Source organism: Rhinoderma darwinii (genome assembly GCF_050947455.1).
Source record: "Rhinoderma darwinii isolate aRhiDar2 chromosome 5 unlocalized genomic scaffold, aRhiDar2.hap1 SUPER_5_unloc_39, whole genome shotgun sequence".
Classification (NCBI taxonomy): domain Eukaryota; kingdom Metazoa; phylum Chordata; class Amphibia; order Anura; family Rhinodermatidae; genus Rhinoderma; species Rhinoderma darwinii.
The window spans coordinates 725,153-746,646 of NW_027461797.1; the positions used below are offsets into that span (position 1 = coordinate 725,153).

The window sequence follows — 21,494 nt, forward strand, 5'->3', positions numbered from 1 at the left end:
TCAGCTGTAATCCAGTCCAGTCCAGTGCTGCCTGCTGAGCAGCACTGACCAACACTGCCTGGGCCCAGGCTTTTATCTCTGAGGCCCCATTATGATGTCAGAAAGCTGGCTCTGGAATCCTGAGGGCTCCACTATGACACGTGCAAAGTTCCGTCTGAACTTTATATAAGACGGTGAGGCTCAGTCAGTCACTCAGTGTTGCCTGAGAGGGCAACACTGCAACAGCCGGCCGCCAGGCTGTCTTTTTTTTGCACAGCTAGTTGCCTCCAGGAGGCCACAAGAGGGAGACAAGGGACTGCAAAATGGAAAATAGGCATCCACCAACTTTACAGACAACTTCTCCTTGCTCCTACAACCTCCATCCTTGCACAGTTTGTTATTCTTCTAGGTAACATAGTAACAAATCCAAATTGCTGCTCTCTTTGTAGGCAAGCAAGGCTTTGTTGCAACTGCAATTCTTACTTCTTCTTGAAATGTAGGGACGACAGTACATTCCATCACATCCATCTAGTGTACACAGGTAGGTCCATTGTGGCGGGCAGGCGAGCGGGCGGGCTGCTTTATTGGCTGTTTGCTGTTCCCCTACTCCACTCCACTATTTGACTGTTGTGCTGCATCAATCAATCAATCAATCAATCAATCAATCAATCAATCAATCAGTGGCTGGCTCAGGTGCAGCTCTTTAACTTACCTAAAAGGGAGGGCGGAGAGAAGACAAGGAAGGTGAATGAGGTGTTCCAATGTGAAATGCCGGAAACACAGAAACACAGACGACACACAACAAGAGGTGGCAATCTATTCATTAATTGCATTTAATCAATGAGCTCATTATCACTCATGCATTGTCCAACAGGTGTTGAAATAATGGGATTAAAAGGGGAGATCCCTTCAGAAAGACAGAAACAATAGCAAAGACAAAAAACACTTTTGGAATCTGCTTTTAGTCAACACATAAGGAAAGGGTGCACCGGTCCTGGAAATACTGCAATACCAGGTCAATGCGTGGAGTGGACAGAGCAAGCTCTATTTCCATCTCCCTGTTCTAAAAATCCATTTAATATATGGTCCCCAGATAGGGGACGTATCAGATATTAAACTGATAAGAACAGATACTACACTTGATCTTAGCCAAAAGGCCGAGAAGCGATAACCCGAACGGGCCGCGCGTTGCCCGAGCCTGCCCGATACTGCTGTTCAGCCCTTGCAGCGATTCAGCCTACTTCTAGGCAATTCCATGGGGCCCTGCAGGCTCACACACTCACAGCTACACGGGAGGTGAATAAAGGCCGGAGAGGAAGCCAGACAGGATTTGCTTCTTTTGCTTGCACCACAATGCAGTGCTGAAAGAGGAGGAATCTACATAAAAACGCCTTCCTGGCAACGCCCAAATGCCCTGCTGCCATGCAGATAAACACTGGCAGCGGCAGCAAGTGCATGCCCACAGCCACCCCTTGTTCCTTCACACCTTGTATCAGCTGTAATCCAGTCCAGTCCAGTGCTGCCTGCTGAGCAGCACTGACCAACACTGCCTGGGCCCAGGCTTTTATCTCTGAGGCCCCATTATGATGTCAGAAAGCTGGCTCTGGAATCCTGAGGGCTCCACTATGACACGTGCAAAGTTCCGTCTGAACTTTATATAAGACGGTGAGGCTCAGTCAGTCACTCAGTGTTGCCTGAGAGGGCAACACTGCAACAGCCGGCCGCCAGGCTGTCTTTTTTTTGCACAGCTAGTTGCCTCCAGGAGGCCACAAGAGGGAGACAAGGGACTGCAAAATGGAAAATAGGCATCCACCAACTTTACAGACAACTTCTCCTTGCTCCTACAACCTCCATCCTTGCACAGTTTGTTATTCTTCTAGGTAACATAGTAACAAATCCAAATTGCTGCTCTCTTTGTAGGCAAGCAAGGCTTTGTTGCAACTGCAATTCTTACTTCTTCTTGAAATGTAGGGACGACAGTACATTCCATCACATCCATCTAGTGTACACAGGTAGGTCCATTGTGGCGGGCAGGCGAGCGGGCGGGCTGCTTTATTGGCTGTTTGCTGTTCCCCTACTCCACTCCACTATTTGACTGTTGTGCTGCATCAATCAATCAATCAATCAATCAATCAATCAATCAATCAATCAATCAATCAATCAGTGGCTGGCTCAGGTGCAGCTCTTTAACTTACCTAAAAGGGAGGGCGGAGAGAAGACAAGGAAGGTGAATGAGGTGTTCCAATGTGAAATGCCGGAAACACAGAAACACAGACGACACACAACAAGAGGTGGCAATCTATTCATTAATTGCATTTAATCAATGAGCTCATTATCACTCATGCATTGTCCAACAGGTGTTGAAATAATGGGATTAAAAGGGGAGATCCCTTCAGAAAGACAGAAACAATAGCAAAGACAAAAAACACTTTTGGAATCTGCTTTTAGTCAACACATAAGGAAAGGGTGCACCGGTCCTGGAAATACTGCAATACCAGGTCAATGCGTGGAGTGGACAGAGCAAGCTCTATTTCCATCTCCCTGTTCTAAAAATCCATTTAATATATGGTCCCCAGATAGGGGACGTATCAGATATTAAACTGATAAGAACAGATACTACACTTGATCTTAGCCAAAAGGCCGAGAAGCGATAACCCGAACGGGCCGCGCGTTGCCCGAGCCTGCCCGATACTGCTGTTCAGCCCTTGCAGCGATTCAGCCTACTTCTAGGCAATTCCATGGGGCCCTGCAGGCTCACACACTCACAGCTACACGGGAGGTGAATAAAGGCCGGAGAGGAAGCCAGACAGGATTTGCTTCTTTTGCTTGCACCACAATGCAGTGCTGAAAGAGGAGGAATCTACATAAAAACGCCTTCCTGGCAACGCCCAAATGCCCTGCTGCCATGCAGATAAACACTGGCAGCGGCAGCAAGTGCATGCCCACAGCCACCCCTTGTTCCTTCACACCTTGTATCAGCTGTAATCCAGTCCAGTCCAGTGCTGCCTGCTGAGCAGCACTGACCAACACTGCCTGGGCCCAGGCTTTTATCTCTGAGGCCCCATTATGATGTCAGAAAGCTGGCTCTGGAATCCTGAGGGCTCCACTATGACACGTGCAAAGTTCCGTCTGAACTTTATATAAGACGGTGAGGCTCAGTCAGTCACTCAGTGTTGCCTGAGAGGGCAACACTGCAACAGCCGGCCGCCAGGCTGTCTTTTTTTTGCACAGCTAGTTGCCTCCAGGAGGCCACAAGAGGGAGACAAGGGACTGCAAAATGGAAAATAGGCATCCACCAACTTTACAGACAACTTCTCCTTGCTCCTACAACCTCCATCCTTGCACAGTTTGTTATTCTTCTAGGTAACATAGTAACAAATCCAAATTGCTGCTCTCTTTGTAGGCAAGCAAGGCTTTGTTGCAACTGCAATTCTTACTTCTTCTTGAAATGTAGGGACGACAGTACATTCCATCACATCCATCTAGTGTACACAGGTAGGTCCATTGTGGCGGGCAGGCGAGCGGGCGGGCTGCTTTATTGGCTGTTTGCTGTTCCCCTACTCCACTCCACTATTTGACTGTTGTGCTGCATCAATCAATCAATCAATCAATCAATCAATCAATCAATCAATCAGTGGCTGGCTCAGGTGCAGCTCTTTAACTTACCTAAAAGGGAGGGCGGAGAGAAGACAAGGAAGGTGAATGAGGTGTTCCAATGTGAAATGCCGGAAACACAGAAACACAGACGACACACAACAAGAGGTGGCAATCTATTCATTAATTGCATTTAATCAATGAGCTCATTATCACTCATGCATTGTCCAACAGGTGTTGAAATAATGGGATTAAAAGGGGAGATCCCTTCAGAAAGACAGAAACAATAGCAAAGACAAAAAACACTTTTGGAATCTGCTTTTAGTCAACACATAAGGAAAGGGTGCACCGGTCCTGGAAATACTGCAATACCAGGTCAATGCGTGGAGTGGACAGAGCAAGCTCTATTTCCATCTCCCTGTTCTAAAAATCCATTTAATATATGGTCCCCAGATAGGGGACGTATCAGATATTAAACTGATAAGAACAGATACTACACTTGATCTTAGCCAAAAGGCCGAGAAGCGATAACCCGAACGGGCCGCGCGTTGCCCGAGCCTGCCCGATACTGCTGTTCAGCCCTTGCAGCGATTCAGCCTACTTCTAGGCAATTCCATGGGGCCCTGCAGGCTCACACACTCACAGCTACACGGGAGGTGAATAAAGGCCGGAGAGGAAGCCAGACAGGATTTGCTTCTTTTGCTTGCACCACAATGCAGTGCTGAAAGAGGAGGAATCTACATAAAAACGCCTTCCTGGCAACGCCCAAATGCCCTGCTGCCATGCAGATAAACACTGGCAGCGGCAGCAAGTGCATGCCCACAGCCACCCCTTGTTCCTTCACACCTTGTATCAGCTGTAATCCAGTCCAGTCCAGTGCTGCCTGCTGAGCAGCACTGACCAACACTGCCTGGGCCCAGGCTTTTATCTCTGAGGCCCCATTATGATGTCAGAAAGCTGGCTCTGGAATCCTGAGGGCTCCACTATGACACGTGCAAAGTTCCGTCTGAACTTTATATAAGACGGTGAGGCTCAGTCAGTCACTCAGTGTTGCCTGAGAGGGCAACACTGCAACAGCCGGCCGCCAGGCTGTCTTTTTTTTGCACAGCTAGTTGCCTCCAGGAGGCCACAAGAGGGAGACAAGGGACTGCAAAATGGAAAATAGGCATCCACCAACTTTACAGACAACTTCTCCTTGCTCCTACAACCTCCATCCTTGCACAGTTTGTTATTCTTCTAGGTAACATAGTAACAAATCCAAATTGCTGCTCTCTTTGTAGGCAAGCAAGGCTTTGTTGCAACTGCAATTCTTACTTCTTCTTGAAATGTAGGGACGACAGTACATTCCATCACATCCATCTAGTGTACACAGGTAGGTCCATTGTGGCGGGCAGGCGAGCGGGCGGGCTGCTTTATTGGCTGTTTGCTGTTCCCCTACTCCACTCCACTATTTGACTGTTGTGCTGCATCAATCAATCAATCAATCAATCAATCAATCAATCAATCAATCAATCAATCAATCAATCAATCAGTGGCTGGCTCAGGTGCAGCTCTTTAACTTACCTAAAAGGGAGGGCGGAGAGAAGACAAGGAAGGTGAATGAGGTGTTCCAATGTGAAATGCCGGAAACACAGAAACACAGACGACACACAACAAGAGGTGGCAATCTATTCATTAATTGCATTTAATCAATGAGCTCATTATCACTCATGCATTGTCCAACAGGTGTTGAAATAATGGGATTAAAAGGGGAGATCCCTTCAGAAAGACAGAAACAATAGCAAAGACAAAAAACACTTTTGGAATCTGCTTTTAGTCAACACATAAGGAAAGGGTGCACCGGTCCTGGAAATACTGCAATACCAGGTCAATGCGTGGAGTGGACAGAGCAAGCTCTATTTCCATCTCCCTGTTCTAAAAATCCATTTAATATATGGTCCCCAGATAGGGGACGTATCAGATATTAAACTGATAAGAACAGATACTACACTTGATCTTAGCCAAAAGGCCGAGAAGCGATAACCCGAACGGGCCGCGCGTTGCCCGAGCCTGCCCGATACTGCTGTTCAGCCCTTGCAGCGATTCAGCCTACTTCTAGGCAATTCCATGGGGCCCTGCAGGCTCACACACTCACAGCTACACGGGAGGTGAATAAAGGCCGGAGAGGAAGCCAGACAGGATTTGCTTCTTTTGCTTGCACCACAATGCAGTGCTGAAAGAGGAGGAATCTACATAAAAACGCCTTCCTGGCAACGCCCAAATGCCCTGCTGCCATGCAGATAAACACTGGCAGCGGCAGCAAGTGCATGCCCACAGCCACCCCTTGTTCCTTCACACCTTGTATCAGCTGTAATCCAGTCCAGTCCAGTGCTGCCTGCTGAGCAGCACTGACCAACACTGCCTGGGCCCAGGCTTTTATCTCTGAGGCCCCATTATGATGTCAGAAAGCTGGCTCTGGAATCCTGAGGGCTCCACTATGACACGTGCAAAGTTCCGTCTGAACTTTATATAAGACGGTGAGGCTCAGTCAGTCACTCAGTGTTGCCTGAGAGGGCAACACTGCAACAGCCGGCCGCCAGGCTGTCTTTTTTTTGCACAGCTAGTTGCCTCCAGGAGGCCACAAGAGGGAGACAAGGGACTGCAAAATGGAAAATAGGCATCCACCAACTTTACAGACAACTTCTCCTTGCTCCTACAACCTCCATCCTTGCACAGTTTGTTATTCTTCTAGGTAACATAGTAACAAATCCAAATTGCTGCTCTCTTTGTAGGCAAGCAAGGCTTTGTTGCAACTGCAATTCTTACTTCTTCTTGAAATGTAGGGACGACAGTACATTCCATCACATCCATCTAGTGTACACAGGTAGGTCCATTGTGGCGGGCAGGCGAGCGGGCGGGCTGCTTTATTGGCTGTTTGCTGTTCCCCTACTCCACTCCACTATTTGACTGTTGTGCTGCATCAATCAATCAATCAATCAATCAATCAATCAATCAATCAATCAATCAATCAATCAATCAATCAATCAATCAGTGGCTGGCTCAGGTGCAGCTCTTTAACTTACCTAAAAGGGAGGGCGGAGAGAAGACAAGGAAGGTGAATGAGGTGTTCCAATGTGAAATGCCGGAAACACAGAAACACAGACGACACACAACAAGAGGTGGCAATCTATTCATTAATTGCATTTAATCAATGAGCTCATTATCACTCATGCATTGTCCAACAGGTGTTGAAATAATGGGATTAAAAGGGGAGATCCCTTCAGAAAGACAGAAACAATAGCAAAGACAAAAAACACTTTTGGAATCTGCTTTTAGTCAACACATAAGGAAAGGGTGCACCGGTCCTGGAAATACTGCAATACCAGGTCAATGCGTGGAGTGGACAGAGCAAGCTCTATTTCCATCTCCCTGTTCTAAAAATCCATTTAATATATGGTCCCCAGATAGGGGACGTATCAGATATTAAACTGATAAGAACAGATACTACACTTGATCTTAGCCAAAAGGCCGAGAAGCGATAACCCGAACGGGCCGCGCGTTGCCCGAGCCTGCCCGATACTGCTGTTCAGCCCTTGCAGCGATTCAGCCTACTTCTAGGCAATTCCATGGGGACCTGCAGGCTCACACACTCACAGCTACACGGGAGGTGAATAAAGGCCGGAGAGGAAGCCAGACAGGATTTGCTTCTTTTGCTTGCACCACAATGCAGTGCTGAAAGAGGAGGAATCTACATAAAAACGCCTTCCTGGCAACGCCCAAATGCCCTGCTGCCATGCAGATAAACACTGGCAGCAGCAGCAAGTGCATGCCCACAGCCACCCCTTGTTCCTTCACACCTTGTATCAGCTGTAATCCAGTCCAGTCCAGTGCTGCCTGCTGAGCAGCACTGACCAACACTGCCTGGGCCCAGGCTTTTATCTCTGAGGCCCCATTATGATGTCAGAAAGCTGGCTCTGGAATCCTGAGGGCTCCACTATGACACGTGCAAAGTTCCGTCTGAACTTTATATAAGACGGTGAGGCTCAGTCAGTCACTCAGTGTTGCCTGAGAGGGCAACACTGCAACAGCCGGCCGCCAGGCTGTCTTTTTTTTTGCACAGCTAGTTGCCTCCAGGAGGCCACAAGAGGGAGACAAGGGACTGCAAAATGGAAAATAGGCATCCACCAACTTTACAGACAACTTCTCCTTGCTCCTACAACCTCCATCCTTGCACAGTTTGTTATTCTTCTAGGTAACATAGTAACAAATCCAAATTGCTGCTCTCTTTGTAGGCAAGCAAGGCTTTGTTGCAACTGCAATTCTTACTTCTTCTTGAAATGTAGGGACGACAGTACATTCCATCACATCCATCTAGTGTACACAGGTAGGTCCATTGTGGCGGGCAGGCGAGCGGGCGGGCTGCTTTATTGGCTGTTTGCTGTTCCCCTACTCCACTCCACTATTTGACTGTTGTGCTGCATCAATCAATCAATCAATCAATCAATCAATCAATCAATCAATCAATCAATCAATCAATCAATCAGTGGCTGGCTCAGGTGCAGCTCTTTAACTTACCTAAAAGGGAGGGCGGAGAGAAGACAAGGAAGGTGAATGAGGTGTTCCAATGTGAAATGCCGGAAACACAGAAACACAGACGACACACAACAAGAGGTGGCAATCTATTCATTAATTGCATTTAATCAATGAGCTCATTATCACTCATGCATTGTCCAACAGGTGTTGAAATAATGGGATTAAAAGGGGAGATCCCTTCAGAAAGACAGAAACAATAGCAAAGACAAAAAACACTTTTGGAATCTGCTTTTAGTCAACACATAAGGAAAGGGTGCACCGGTCCTGGAAATACTGCAATACCAGGTCAATGCGTGGAGTGGACAGAGCAAGCTCTATTTCCATCTCCCTGTTCTAAAAATCCATTTAATATATGGTCCCCAGATAGGGGACGTATCAGATATTAAACTGATAAGAACAGATACTACACTTGATCTTAGCCAAAAGGCCGAGAAGCGATAACCCGAACGGGCCGCGCGTTGCCCGAGCCTGCCCGATACTGCTGTTCAGCCCTTGCAGCGATTCAGCCTACTTCTAGGCAATTCCATGGGGCCCTGCAGGCTCACACACTCACAGCTACACGGGAGGTGAATAAAGGCCGGAGAGGAAGCCAGACAGGATTTGCTTCTTTTGCTTGCACCACAATGCAGTGCTGAAAGAGGAGGAATCTACATAAAAACGCCTTCCTGGCAACGCCCAAATGCCCTGCTGCCATGCAGATAAACACTGGCAGCGGCAGCAAGTGCATGCCCACAGCCACCCCTTGTTCCTTCACACCTTGTATCAGCTGTAATCCAGTCCAGTCCAGTGCTGCCTGCTGAGCAGCACTGACCAACACTGCCTGGGCCCAGGCTTTTATCTCTGAGGCCCCATTATGATGTCAGAAAGCTGGCTCTGGAATCCTGAGGGCTCCACTATGACACGTGCAAAGTTCCGTCTGAACTTTATATAAGACGGTGAGGCTCAGTCAGTCACTCAGTGTTGCCTGAGAGGGCAACACTGCAACAGCCGGCCGCCAGGCTGTCTTTTTTTTGCACAGCTAGTTGCCTCCAGGAGGCCACAAGAGGGAGACAAGGGACTGCAAAATGGAAAATAGGCATCCACCAACTTTACAGACAACTTCTCCTTGCTCCTACAACCTCCATCCTTGCACAGTTTGTTATTCTTCTAGGTAACATAGTAACAAATCCAAATTGCTGCTCTCTTTGTAGGCAAGCAAGGCTTTGTTGCAACTGCAATTCTTACTTCTTCTTGAAATGTAGGGACGACAGTACATTCCATCACATCCATCTAGTGTACACAGGTAGGTCCATTGTGGCGGGCAGGCGAGCGGGCGGGCTGCTTTATTGGCTGTTTGCTGTTCCCCTACTCCACTCCACTATTTGACTGTTGTGCTGCATCAATCAATCAATCAATCAATCAATCAATCAATCAATCAATCAATCAATCAATCAATCAATCAATCAATCAATCAGTGGCTGGCTCAGGTGCAGCTCTTTAACTTACCTAAAAGGGAGGGCGGAGAGAAGACAAGGAAGGTGAATGAGGTGTTCCAATGTGAAATGCCGGAAACACAGAAACACAGACGACACACAACAAGAGGTGGCAATCTATTCATTAATTGCATTTAATCAATGAGCTCATTATCACTCATGCATTGTCCAACAGGTGTTGAAATAATGGGATTAAAAGGGGAGATCCCTTCAGAAAGACAGAAACAATAGCAAAGACAAAAAACACTTTTGGAATCTGCTTTTAGTCAACACATAAGGAAAGGGTGCACCGGTCCTGGAAATACTGCAATACCAGGTCAATGCGTGGAGTGGACAGAGCAAGCTCTATTTCCATCTCCCTGTTCTAAAAATCCATTTAATATATGGTCCCCAGATAGGGGACGTATCAGATATTAAACTGATAAGAACAGATACTACACTTGATCTTAGCCAAAAGGCCGAGAAGCGATAACCCGAACGGGCCGCGCGTTGCCCGAGCCTGCCCGATACTGCTGTTCAGCCCTTGCAGCGATTCAGCCTACTTCTAGGCAATTCCATGGGGCCCTGCAGGCTCACACACTCACAGCTACACGGGAGGTGAATAAAGGCCGGAGAGGAAGCCAGACAGGATTTGCTTCTTTTGCTTGCACCACAATGCAGTGCTGAAAGAGGAGGAATCTACATAAAAACGCCTTCCTGGCAACGCCCAAATGCCCTGCTGCCATGCAGATAAACACTGGCAGCGGCAGCAAGTGCATGCCCACAGCCACCCCTTGTTCCTTCACACCTTGTATCAGCTGTAATCCAGTCCAGTCCAGTGCTGCCTGCTGAGCAGCACTGACCAACACTGCCTGGGCCCAGGCTTTTATCTCTGAGGCCCCATTATGATGTCAGAAAGCTGGCTCTGGAATCCTGAGGGCTCCACTATGACACGTGCAAAGTTCCGTCTGAACTTTATATAAGACGGTGAGGCTCAGTCAGTCACTCAGTGTTGCCTGAGAGGGCAACACTGCAACAGCCGGCCGCCAGGCTGTCTTTTTTTTGCACAGCTAGTTGCCTCCAGGAGGCCACAAGAGGGAGACAAGGGACTGCAAAATGGAAAATAGGCATCCACCAACTTTACAGACAACTTCTCCTTGCTCCTACAACCTCCATCCTTGCACAGTTTGTTATTCTTCTAGGTAACATAGTAACAAATCCAAATTGCTGCTCTCTTTGTAGGCAAGCAAGGCTTTGTTGCAACTGCAATTCTTACTTCTTCTTGAAATGTAGGGACGACAGTACATTCCATCACATCCATCTAGTGTACACAGGTAGGTCCATTGTGGCGGGCAGGCGAGCGGGCGGGCTGCTTTATTGGCTGTTTGCTGTTCCCCTACTCCACTCCACTATTTGACTGTTGTGCTGCATCAATCAATCAATCAATCAATCAATCAATCAATCAATCAGTGGCTGGCTCAGGTGCAGCTCTTTAACTTACCTAAAAGGGAGGGCGGAGAGAAGACAAGGAAGGTGAATGAGGTGTTCCAATGTGAAATGCCGGAAACACAGAAACACAGACGACACACAACAAGAGGTGGCAATCTATTCATTAATTGCATTTAATCAATGAGCTCATTATCACTCATGCATTGTCCAACAGGTGTTGAAATAATGGGATTAAAAGGGGAGATCCCTTCAGAAAGACAGAAACAATAGCAAAGACAAAAAACACTTTTGGAATCTGCTTTTAGTCAACACATAAGGAAAGGGTGCACCGGTCCTGGAAATACTGCAATACCAGGTCAATGCGTGGAGTGGACAGAGCAAGCTCTATTTCCATCTCCCTGTTCTAAAAATCCATTTAATATATGGTCCCCAGATAGGGGACGTATCAGATATTAAACTGATAAGAACAGATACTACACTTGATCTTAGCCAAAAGGCCGAGAAGCGATAACCCGAACGGGCCGCGCGTTGCCCGAGCCTGCCCGATACTGCTGTTCAGCCCTTGCAGCGATTCAGCCTACTTCTAGGCAATTCCATGGGGCCCTGCAGGCTCACACACTCACAGCTACACGGGAGGTGAATAAAGGCCGGAGAGGAAGCCAGACAGGATTTGCTTCTTTTGCTTGCACCACAATGCAGTGCTGAAAGAGGAGGAATCTACATAAAAACGCCTTCCTGGCAACGCCCAAATGCCCTGCTGCCATGCAGATAAACACTGGCAGCGGCAGCAAGTGCATGCCCACAGCCACCCCTTGTTCCTTCACACCTTGTATCAGCTGTAATCCAGTCCAGTCCAGTGCTGCCTGCTGAGCAGCACTGACCAACACTGCCTGGGCCCAGGCTTTTATCTCTGAGGCCCCATTATGATGTCAGAAAGCTGGCTCTGGAATCCTGAGGGCTCCACTATGACACGTGCAAAGTTCCGTCTGAACTTTATATAAGACGGTGAGGCTCAGTCAGTCACTCAGTGTTGCCTGAGAGGGCAACACTGCAACAGCCGGCCGCCAGGCTGTCTTTTTTTTGCACAGCTAGTTGCCTCCAGGAGGCCACAAGAGGGAGACAAGGGACTGCAAAATGGAAAATAGGCATCCACCAACTTTACAGACAACTTCTCCTTGCTCCTACAACCTCCATCCTTGCACAGTTTGTTATTCTTCTAGGTAACATAGTAACAAATCCAAATTGCTGCTCTCTTTGTAGGCAAGCAAGGCTTTGTTGCAACTGCAATTCTTACTTCTTCTTGAAATGTAGGGACGACAGTACATTCCATCACATCCATCTAGTGTACACAGGTAGGTCCATTGTGGCGGGCAGGCGAGCGGGCGGGCTGCTTTATTGGCTGTTTGCTGTTCCCCTACTCCACTCCACTATTTGACTGTTGTGCTGCAATCAATCAATCAATCAATCAATCAATCAATCAATCAATCAATCAATCAGTGGCTGGCTCAGGTGCAGCTCTTTAACTTACCTAAAAGGGAGGGCGGAGAGAAGACAAGGAAGGTGAATGAGGTGTTCCAATGTGAAATGCCGGAAACACAGAAACACAGACGACACACAACAAGAGGTGGCAATCTATTCATTAATTGCATTTAATCAATGAGCTCATTATCACTCATGCATTGTCCAACAGGTGTTGAAATAATGGGATTAAAAGGGGAGATCCCTTCAGAAAGACAGAAACAATAGCAAAGACAAAAAACACTTTTGGAATCTGCTTTTAGTCAACACATAAGGAAAGGGTGCACCGGTCCTGGAAATACTGCAATACCAGGTCAATGCGTGGAGTGGACAGAGCAAGCTCTATTTCCATCTCCCTGTTCTAAAAATCCATTTAATATATGGTCCCCAGATAGGGGACGTATCAGATATTAAACTGATAAGAACAGATACTACACTTGATCTTAGCCAAAAGGCCGAGAAGCGATAACCCGAACGGGCCGCGCGTTGCCCGAGCCTGCCCGATACTGCTGTTCAGCCCTTGCAGCGATTCAGCCTACTTCTAGGCAATTCCATGGGGCCCTGCAGGCTCACACACTCACAGCTACACGGGAGGTGAATAAAGGCCGGAGAGGAAGCCAGACAGGATTTGCTTCTTTTGCTTGCACCACAATGCAGTGCTGAAAGAGGAGGAATCTACATAAAAACGCCTTCCTGGCAACGCCCAAATGCCCTGCTGCCATGCAGATAAACACTGGCAGCGGCAGCAAGTGCATGCCCACAGCCACCCCTTGTTCCTTCACACCTTGTATCAGCTGTAATCCAGTCCAGTCCAGTGCTGCCTGCTGAGCAGCACTGACCAACACTGCCTGGGCCCAGGCTTTTATCTCTGAGGCCCCATTATGATGTCAGAAAGCTGGCTCTGGAATCCTGAGGGCTCCACTATGACACGTGCAAAGTTCCGTCTGAACTTTATATAAGACGGTGAGGCTCAGTCAGTCACTCAGTGTTGCCTGAGAGGGCAACACTGCAACAGCCGGCCGCCAGGCTGTCTTTTTTTTGCACAGCTAGTTGCCTCCAGGAGGCCACAAGAGGGAGACAAGGGACTGCAAAATGGAAAATAGGCATCCACCAACTTTACAGACAACTTCTCCTTGCTCCTACAACCTCCATCCTTGCACAGTTTGTTATTCTTCTAGGTAACATAGTAACAAATCCAAATTGCTGCTCTCTTTGTAGGCAAGCAAGGCTTTGTTGCAACTGCAATTCTTACTTCTTCTTGAAATGTAGGGACGACAGTACATTCCATCACATCCATCTAGTGTACACAGGTAGGTCCATTGTGGCGGGCAGGCGAGCGGGCGGGCTGCTTTATTGGCTGTTTGCTGTTCCCCTACTCCACTCCACTATTTGACTGTTGTGCTGCATCAATCAATCAATCAATCAATCAATCAATCAATCAATCAATCAGTGGCTGGCTCAGGTGCAGCTCTTTAACTTACCTAAAAGGGAGGGCGGAGAGAAGACAAGGAAGGTGAATGAGGTGTTCCAATGTGAAATGCCGGAAACACAGAAACACAGATGACACACAACAAGAGGTGGCAATCTATTCATTAATTGCATTTAATCAATGAGCTCATTATCACTCATGCATTGTCCAACAGGTGTTGAAATAATGGGATTAAAAGGGGAGATCCCTTCAGAAAGACAGAAACAATAGCAAAGACAAAAAACACTTTTGGAATCTGCTTTTAGTCAACACATAAGGAAAGGGTGCACCGGTCCTGGAAATACTGCAATACCAGGTCAATGCGTGGAGTGGACAGAGCAAGCTCTATTTCCATCTCCCTGTTCTAAAAATCCATTTAATATATGGTCCCCAGATAGGGGACGTATCAGATATTAAACTGATAAGAACAGATACTACACTTGATCTTAGCCAAAAGGCCGAGAAGCGATAACCCGAACGGGCCGCGCGTTGCCCGAGCCTGCCCGATACTGCTGTTCAGCCCTTGCAGCGATTCAGCCTACTTCTAGGCAATTCCATGGGGCCCTGCAGGCTCACACACTCACAGCTACACGGGAGGTGAATAAAGGCCGGAGAGGAAGCCAGACAGGATTTGCTTCTTTTGCTTGCACCACAATGCAGTGCTGAAAGAGGAGGAATCTACATAAAAACGCCTTCCTGGCAACGCCCAAATGCCCTGCTGCCATGCAGATAAACACTGGCAGCGGCAGCAAGTGCATGCCCACAGCCACCCCTTGTTCCTTCACACCTTGTATCAGCTGTAATCCAGTCCAGTCCAGTGCTGCCTGCTGAGCAGCACTGACCAACACTGCCTGGGCCCAGGCTTTTATCTCTGAGGCCCCATTATGATGTCAGAAAGCTGGCTCTGGAATCCTGAGGGCTCCACTATGACACGTGCAAAGTTCCGTCTGAACTTTATATAAGACGGTGAGGCTCAGTCAGTCACTCAGTGTTGCCTGAGAGGGCAACACTGCAACAGCCGGCCGCCAGGCTGTCTTTTTTTTGCACAGCTAGTTGCCTCCAGGAGGCCACAAGAGGGAGACAAGGGACTGCAAAATGGAAAATAGGCATCCACCAACTTTACAGACAACTTCTCCTTGCTCCTACAACCTCCATCCTTGCACAGTTTGTTATTCTTCTAGGTAACATAGTAACAAATCCAAATTGCTGCTCTCTTTGTAGGCAAGCAAGGCTTTGTTGCAACTGCAATTCTTACTTCTTCTTGAAATGTAGGGACGACAGTACATTCCATCACATCCATCTAGAGTACACAGGTAGGTCCATTGTGGCGGGCAGGCGAGCGGGCGGGCTGCTTTATTGGCTGTTTGCTGTTCCCCTACTCCACTCCACTATTTGACTGTTGTGCTGCATCAATCAATCAATCAATCAATCAATCAATCAATCAATCAATCAATCAATCAGTGGCTGGCTCAGGTGCAGCTCTTTAACTTACCTAAAAGGGAGGGCGGAGAGAAGACAAGGAAGGTGAATGAGGTGTTCCAATGTGAAATGCCGGAAACACAGAAACACAGACGACACACAACAAGAGGTGGCAATCTATTCATTAATTGCATTTAATCAATGAGCTCATTATCACTCATGCATTGTCCAACAGGTGTTGAAATAATGGGATTAAAAGGGGAGATCCCTTCAGAAAGACAGAAACAATAGCAAAGACAAAAAACACTTTTGGAATCTGCTTTTAGTCAACACATAAGGAAAGGGTGCACCGGTCCTGGAAATACTGCAATACCAGGTCAATGCGTGGAGTGGACAGAGCAAGCTCTATTTCCATCTCCCTGTTCTAAAAATCCATTTAATATATGGTCCCCAGATAGGGGACGTATCAGATATTAAACTGATAAGAACAGATACTACACTTGATCTTAGCCAAAAGGCCGAGAAGCGATAACCCGAACGGGCCGCGCGTTGCCCGAGCCTGCCCGATACTGCTGTTCAGCCCTTGCAGCGATTCAGCCTACTTCTAGGCAATTCCATGGGGACCTGCAGGCTCACACACTCACAGCTACACGGGAGGTGAATAAAGGCCGGAGAGGAAGCCAGACAGGATTTGCTTCTTTTGCTTGCACCACAATGCAGTGCTGAAAGAGGAGGAATCTACATAAAAACGCCTTCCTGGCAACGCCCAAATGCCCTGCTGCCATGCAGATAAACACTGGCAGCAGCAGCAAGTGCATGCCCACAGCCACCCCTTGTTCCTTCACACCTTGTATCAGCTGTAATCCAGTCCAGTCCAGTGCTGCCTGCTGAGCAGCACTGACCAACACTGCCTGGGCCCAGGCTTTTATCTCTGAGGCCCCATTATGATGTCAGAAAGCTGGCTCTGGAATCCTGAGGGCTCCACTATGACACGTGCAAAGTTCCGTCTGAACTTTATATAAGACGGTGAGGCTCAGTCAGTCACTCAGTGTTGCCTGAGAGGGCAACACTGCAACAGCCGGCCGCCAGGCTGTCTTTTTTTTTGCACAGCTAGTTGCCTCCAGGAGGCCACAAGAGGGAGACAAGGGACTGCAAAATGGAAAATAGGCATCCACCAACTTTACAGACAACTTCTCCTTGCTCCTACAACCTCCATCCTTGCACAGTTTGTTATTCTTCTAGGTAACATAGTAACAAATCCAAATTGCTGCTCTCTTTGTAGGCAAGCAAGGCTTTGTTGCAACTGCAATTCTTACTTCTTCTTGAAATGTAGGGACGACAGTACATTCCATCACATCCATCTAGTGTACACAGGTAGGTCCATTGTGGCGGGCAGGCGAGCGGGCGGGCTGCTTTATTGGCTGTTTGCTGTTCCCCTACTCCACTCCACTATTTGACTGTTGTGCTGCATCAATCAATCAATCAATCAATCAATCAATCAATCAATCAATCAATCAATCAATCAATCAATCAGTGGCTGGCTCAGGTGCAGCTCTTTAACTTACCTAAAAGGGAGGGCGGAGAGAAGACAAGGAAGGTGAATGAGGTGTTCCAATGTGAAATGCCGGAAACACAGAAACACAGACGACACACAACAAGAGGTGGCAATCTATTCATTAATTGCATTTAATCAATGAGCTCATTATCACTCATGCATTGTCCAACAGGTGTTGAAATAATGGGATTAAAAGGGGAGATCCCTTCAGAAAGACAGAAACAATAGCAAAGACAAAAAACACTTTTGGAATCTGCTTTTAGTCAACACATAAGGAAAGGGTGCACCGGTCCTGGAAATACTGCAATACCAGGTCAATGCGTGGAGTGGACAGAGCAAGCTCTATTTCCATCTCCCTGTTCTAAAAATCCATTTAATATATGGTCCCCAGATAGGGGACGTATCAGATATTAAACTGATAAGAACAGATACTACACTTGATCTTAGCCAAAAGGCCGAGAAGCGATAACCCGAACGGGCCGCGCGTTGCCCGAGCCTGCCCGATACTGCTGTTCAGCCCTTGCAGCGATTCAGCCTACTTCTAGGCAATTCCATGGGGCCCTGCAGGCTCACACACTCACAGCTACACGGGAGGGGAATAAAGGCCGGAGAGGAAGCCAGACAGGATTTGCTTCTTTTGCTTGCACCACAATGCAGTGCTGAAAGAGGAGGAATCTACATAAAAACGCCTTCCTGGCAACGCCCAAATGCCCTGCTGCCATGCAGATAAACACTGGCAGCGGCAGCAAGTGCATGCCCACAGCCACCCCTTGTTCCTTCACACCTTGTATCAGCTGTAATCCAGTCCAGTCCAGTGCTGCCTGCTGAGCAGCACTGACCAACACTGCCTGGGCCCAGGCTTTTATCTCTGAGGCCCCATTATGATGTCAGAAAGCTGGCTCTGGAATCCTGAGGGCTCCACTATGACACGTGCAAAGTTCCGTCTGAACTTTATATAAGACGGTGAGGCTCAGTCAGTCACTCAGTGTTGCCTGAGAGGGCAACACTGCAACAGCCGGCCGCCAGGCTGTCTTTTTTTTGCACAGCTAGTTGCCTCCAGGAGGCCACAAGAGGGAGACAAGGGACTGCAAAATGGAAAATAGGCATCCACCAACTTTACAGACAACTTCTCCTTGCTCCTACAACCTCCATCCTTGCACAGTTTGTTATTCTTCTAGGTAACATAGTAACAAATCCAAATTGCTGCTCTCTTTGTAGGCAAGCAAGGCTTTGTTGCAACTGCAATTCTTACTTCTTCTTGAAATGTAGGGACGACAGTACATTCCATCACATCCATCTAGTGTACACAGGTAGGTCCATTGTGGCGGGCAGGCGAGCGGGCGGGCTGCTTTATTGGCTGTTTGCTGTTCCCCTACTCCACTCCACTATTTGACTGTTGTGCTGCATCAATCAATCAATCAATCAATCAATCAATCAATCAATCAATCAATCAATCAATCAATCAATCAATCAGTGGCTGGCTCAGGTGCAGCTCTTTAACTTACCTAAAAGGGAGGGCGGAGAGAAGACAAGGAAGGTGAATGAGGTGTTCCAATGTGAAATGCCGGAAACACAGAAACACAGACGACACACAACAAGAGGTGGCAATCTATTCATTAATTGCATTTAATCAATGAGCTCATTATCACTCATGCATTGTCCAACAGGTGTTGAAATAATGGGATTAAAAGGGGAGATCCCTTCAGAAAGACAGAAACAATAGCAAAGACAAAAAACACTTTTGGAATCTGCTTTTAGTCAACACATAAGGAAAGGGTGCACCGGTCCTGGAAATACTGCAATACCAGGTCAATGCGTGGAGTGGACAGAGCAAGCTCTATTTCCATCTCCCTGTTCTAAAAATCCATTTAATATATGGTCCCCAGATAGGGGACGTATCAGATATTAAACTGATAAGAACAGATACTACACTTGATCTTAGCCAAAAGGCCGAGAAGCGATAACCCGAACGGGCCGCGCGTTGCCCGAGCCTGCCCGATACTGCTGTTCAGCCCTTGCAGCGATTCAGCCTACTTCTAGGCAATTCCATGGGGCCCTGCAGGCTCACACACTCACAGCTACACGGGAGGTGAATAAAGGCCGGAGAGGAAGCCAGACAGGATTTGCTTCTTTTGCTTGCACCACAATGCAGTGCTGAAAGAGGAGGAATCTACATAAAAACGCCTTCCTGGCAACGCCCAAATGCCCTGCTGCCATGCAGATAAACACTGGCAGCGGCAGCAAGTGCATGCCCACAGCCACCCCTTGTTCCTTCACACCTTGTATCAGCTGTAATCCAGTCCAGTCCAGTGCTGCCTGCTGAGCAGCACTGACCAACACTGCCTGGGCCCAGGCTTTTATCTCTGAGGCCCCATTATGATGTCAGAAAGCTGGCTCTGGAATCCTGAGGGCTCCACTATGACACGTGCAAAGTTCCGTCTGAACTTTATATAAGACGGTGAGGCTCAGTCAGTCACTCAGTGTTGCCTGAGAGGGCAACACTGCAACAGCCGGCCGCCAGGCTGTCTTTTTTTTGCACAGCTAGTTGCCTCCAGGAGGCCACAAGAGGGAGACAAGGGACTGCAAAATGGAAAATAGGCATCCACCAACTTTACAGACAACTTCTCCTTGCTCCTACAACCTCCATCCTTGCACAGTTTGTTATTCTTCTAGGTAACATAGTAACAAATCCAAATTGCTGCTCTCTTTGTAGGCAAGCAAGGCTTTGTTGCAACTGCAATTCTTACTTCTTCTTGAAATGTAGGGACGACAGTACATTCCATCACATCCATCTAGTGTACACAGGTAGGTCCATTGTGGCGGGCAGGCGAGCGGGCGGGCTGCTTTATTGGCTGTTTGCTGTTCCCCTACTCCACTCCACTATTTGACTGTTGTGCTGCATCAATCAATCAATCAATCAATCAATCAATCAATCAATCAATCAATCAATCAGTGGCTGGCTCAGGTGCAGCTCTTTAACTTACCTAAAAGGGAGGGCGGAGAGAAGACAAGGAAGGTGAATGAGGTGTTCCAATGTGAAATGCCGGAAACACAGAAACACAGACGACACACAACAAGAGGTGGCAATCTATTCATTAATTGCATTTAATCAATGAGCTCATTATCACTCATGCATTGTCCAACAGGTGTTGAAATAATGGGATTAAAAGGGGAGATCCCTTCAGAAAGACAGAAACAATAGCAAAGACAAAAAACACTTTTGGAATCTGCTTTTAGTCAACACATAAGGAAAGGGTGCACCGGTCCTGGAAATACTGCAATACCAGGTCAATGCGTGGAGTGGACAGAGCAAGCTCTATTTCCATCTCCCTGTTCTAAAAATCCATTTAATATATGGTCCCCAGATAGGGGACGTATCAGATATTAAACTGATAAGAACAGATACTACACTTTATCTTAGCCAAAAGGCCGAGAAGCGATAACCCGAACGGGCCGCGCGTTGCCCGAGCCTGCCCGATACTGCTGTTCAGCCCTTGCAGCGATTCAGCCTACTTCTAGGCAATTCCATGGGGCCCTGCAGGCTCACACACTCACAGCTACACGGGAGGTGAATAAAGGCCGGAGAGGAAGCCAGACAGGATTTGCTTCTTTTGCTTGCACCACAATGCAGTGCTGAAAGAGGAGGAATCTACATAAAAACGCCTTCCTGGCAACGCCCAAATGCCCTGCTGCCATGCAGATAAACACTGGCAGCGGCAGCAAGTGCATGCCCACAGCCACCCCTTGTTCCTTCACACCTTGTATCAGCTGTAATCCAGTCCAGTCCAGTGCTGCCTGCTGAGCAGCACTGACCAACACTGCCTGGGCCCAGGCTTTTATCTCTGAGGCCCCATTATGATGTCAGAAAGCTGGCTCTGGAATCCTGAGGGCTCCACTATGACACGTGCAAAGTTCCGTCTGAACTTTATATAAGACGGTGAGGCTCAGTCAGTCACTCAGTGTTGCCTGAGAGGGCAACACTGCAACAGCCGGCCGCCAGGCTGTCTTTTTTTTGCACAGCTAGTTGCCTCCAGGAGGCCACAAGAGGGAGACAAGGGACTGCAAAATGGAAAATAGGCATCCACCAACTTTACAGACAACTTCTCCTTGCTCCTACAACCTCCATCCTTGCACAGTTTGTTATTCTTCTAGGTAACATAGTAACAAATCCAAATTGCTGCTCTCTTTGTAGGCAAGCAAGGCTTTGTTGCAACTGCAATTCTTACTTCTTCTTGAAATGTAGGGACGACAGTACATTCCATCACATCCATCTAGTGTACACAGGTAGGTCCATTGTGGCGGGCAGGCGAGCGGGCGGGCTGCTTTATTGGCTGTTTGCTGTTCCCCTACTCCACTCCACTATTTGACTGTTGTGCTGCATCAATCAATCAATCAATCAATCAATCAATCAATCAATCAATCAATCAATCAGTGGCTGGCTCAGGTGCAGCTCTTTAACTTACCTAAAAGGGAGGGCGGAGAGAAGACA

The 21,494-nt window shown here is 47.7% G+C and overlaps 14 non-coding genes across 14 annotated transcripts; all 14 read right to left on the minus strand.

Moving 5' to 3' along the window:
• Positions 1–957: 957 nt before the first annotated feature.
• Positions 958–1,148, minus strand: LOC142692592 (U2 spliceosomal RNA). The gene has a single exon (XR_012861022.1). It is a non-coding gene; the product is annotated as a U2 spliceosomal RNA (small nuclear RNA).
• Positions 1,149–2,440: 1,292 nt separating this feature from the next.
• On the minus strand, positions 2,441–2,631 carry LOC142692593 (U2 spliceosomal RNA). The gene has a single exon (XR_012861023.1). It is a non-coding gene; the product is annotated as a U2 spliceosomal RNA (small nuclear RNA).
• Positions 2,632–3,911: 1,280 nt separating this feature from the next.
• Positions 3,912–4,102, minus strand: LOC142692594 (U2 spliceosomal RNA). The gene has a single exon (XR_012861024.1). It is a non-coding gene; the product is annotated as a U2 spliceosomal RNA (small nuclear RNA).
• Positions 4,103–5,402: 1,300 nt separating this feature from the next.
• On the minus strand, positions 5,403–5,593 carry LOC142692595 (U2 spliceosomal RNA). Its single transcript, XR_012861025.1, has one exon. It is a non-coding gene; the product is annotated as a U2 spliceosomal RNA (small nuclear RNA).
• Positions 5,594–6,901: 1,308 nt separating this feature from the next.
• Positions 6,902–7,092, minus strand: LOC142692597 (U2 spliceosomal RNA). The gene has a single exon (XR_012861027.1). It is a non-coding gene; the product is annotated as a U2 spliceosomal RNA (small nuclear RNA).
• Positions 7,093–8,393: 1,301 nt separating this feature from the next.
• On the minus strand, positions 8,394–8,584 carry LOC142692599 (U2 spliceosomal RNA). The gene has a single exon (XR_012861028.1). It is a non-coding gene; the product is annotated as a U2 spliceosomal RNA (small nuclear RNA).
• A 1,312-nt stretch (positions 8,585–9,896) lies between these two features.
• Positions 9,897–10,087, minus strand: LOC142692600 (U2 spliceosomal RNA). The gene has a single exon (XR_012861029.1). It is a non-coding gene; the product is annotated as a U2 spliceosomal RNA (small nuclear RNA).
• A 1,276-nt stretch (positions 10,088–11,363) lies between these two features.
• Positions 11,364–11,554, minus strand: LOC142692601 (U2 spliceosomal RNA). The gene has a single exon (XR_012861030.1). It is a non-coding gene; the product is annotated as a U2 spliceosomal RNA (small nuclear RNA).
• A 1,285-nt stretch (positions 11,555–12,839) lies between these two features.
• Positions 12,840–13,030, minus strand: LOC142692602 (U2 spliceosomal RNA). The gene has a single exon (XR_012861031.1). It is a non-coding gene; the product is annotated as a U2 spliceosomal RNA (small nuclear RNA).
• Positions 13,031–14,310: 1,280 nt separating this feature from the next.
• On the minus strand, positions 14,311–14,501 carry LOC142692603 (U2 spliceosomal RNA). The gene has a single exon (XR_012861032.1). It is a non-coding gene; the product is annotated as a U2 spliceosomal RNA (small nuclear RNA).
• Positions 14,502–15,789: 1,288 nt separating this feature from the next.
• On the minus strand, positions 15,790–15,980 carry LOC142692604 (U2 spliceosomal RNA). The gene has a single exon (XR_012861033.1). It is a non-coding gene; the product is annotated as a U2 spliceosomal RNA (small nuclear RNA).
• A 1,301-nt stretch (positions 15,981–17,281) lies between these two features.
• Positions 17,282–17,472, minus strand: LOC142692605 (U2 spliceosomal RNA). Its single transcript, XR_012861034.1, has one exon. It is a non-coding gene; the product is annotated as a U2 spliceosomal RNA (small nuclear RNA).
• A 1,304-nt stretch (positions 17,473–18,776) lies between these two features.
• LOC142692606 (U2 spliceosomal RNA) lies at positions 18,777–18,967 on the minus strand. The gene has a single exon (XR_012861035.1). It is a non-coding gene; the product is annotated as a U2 spliceosomal RNA (small nuclear RNA).
• A 1,288-nt stretch (positions 18,968–20,255) lies between these two features.
• Positions 20,256–20,446, minus strand: LOC142692141 (U2 spliceosomal RNA). The gene has a single exon (XR_012860626.1). It is a non-coding gene; the product is annotated as a U2 spliceosomal RNA (small nuclear RNA).
• Positions 20,447–21,494: the final 1,048 nt, after the last annotated feature.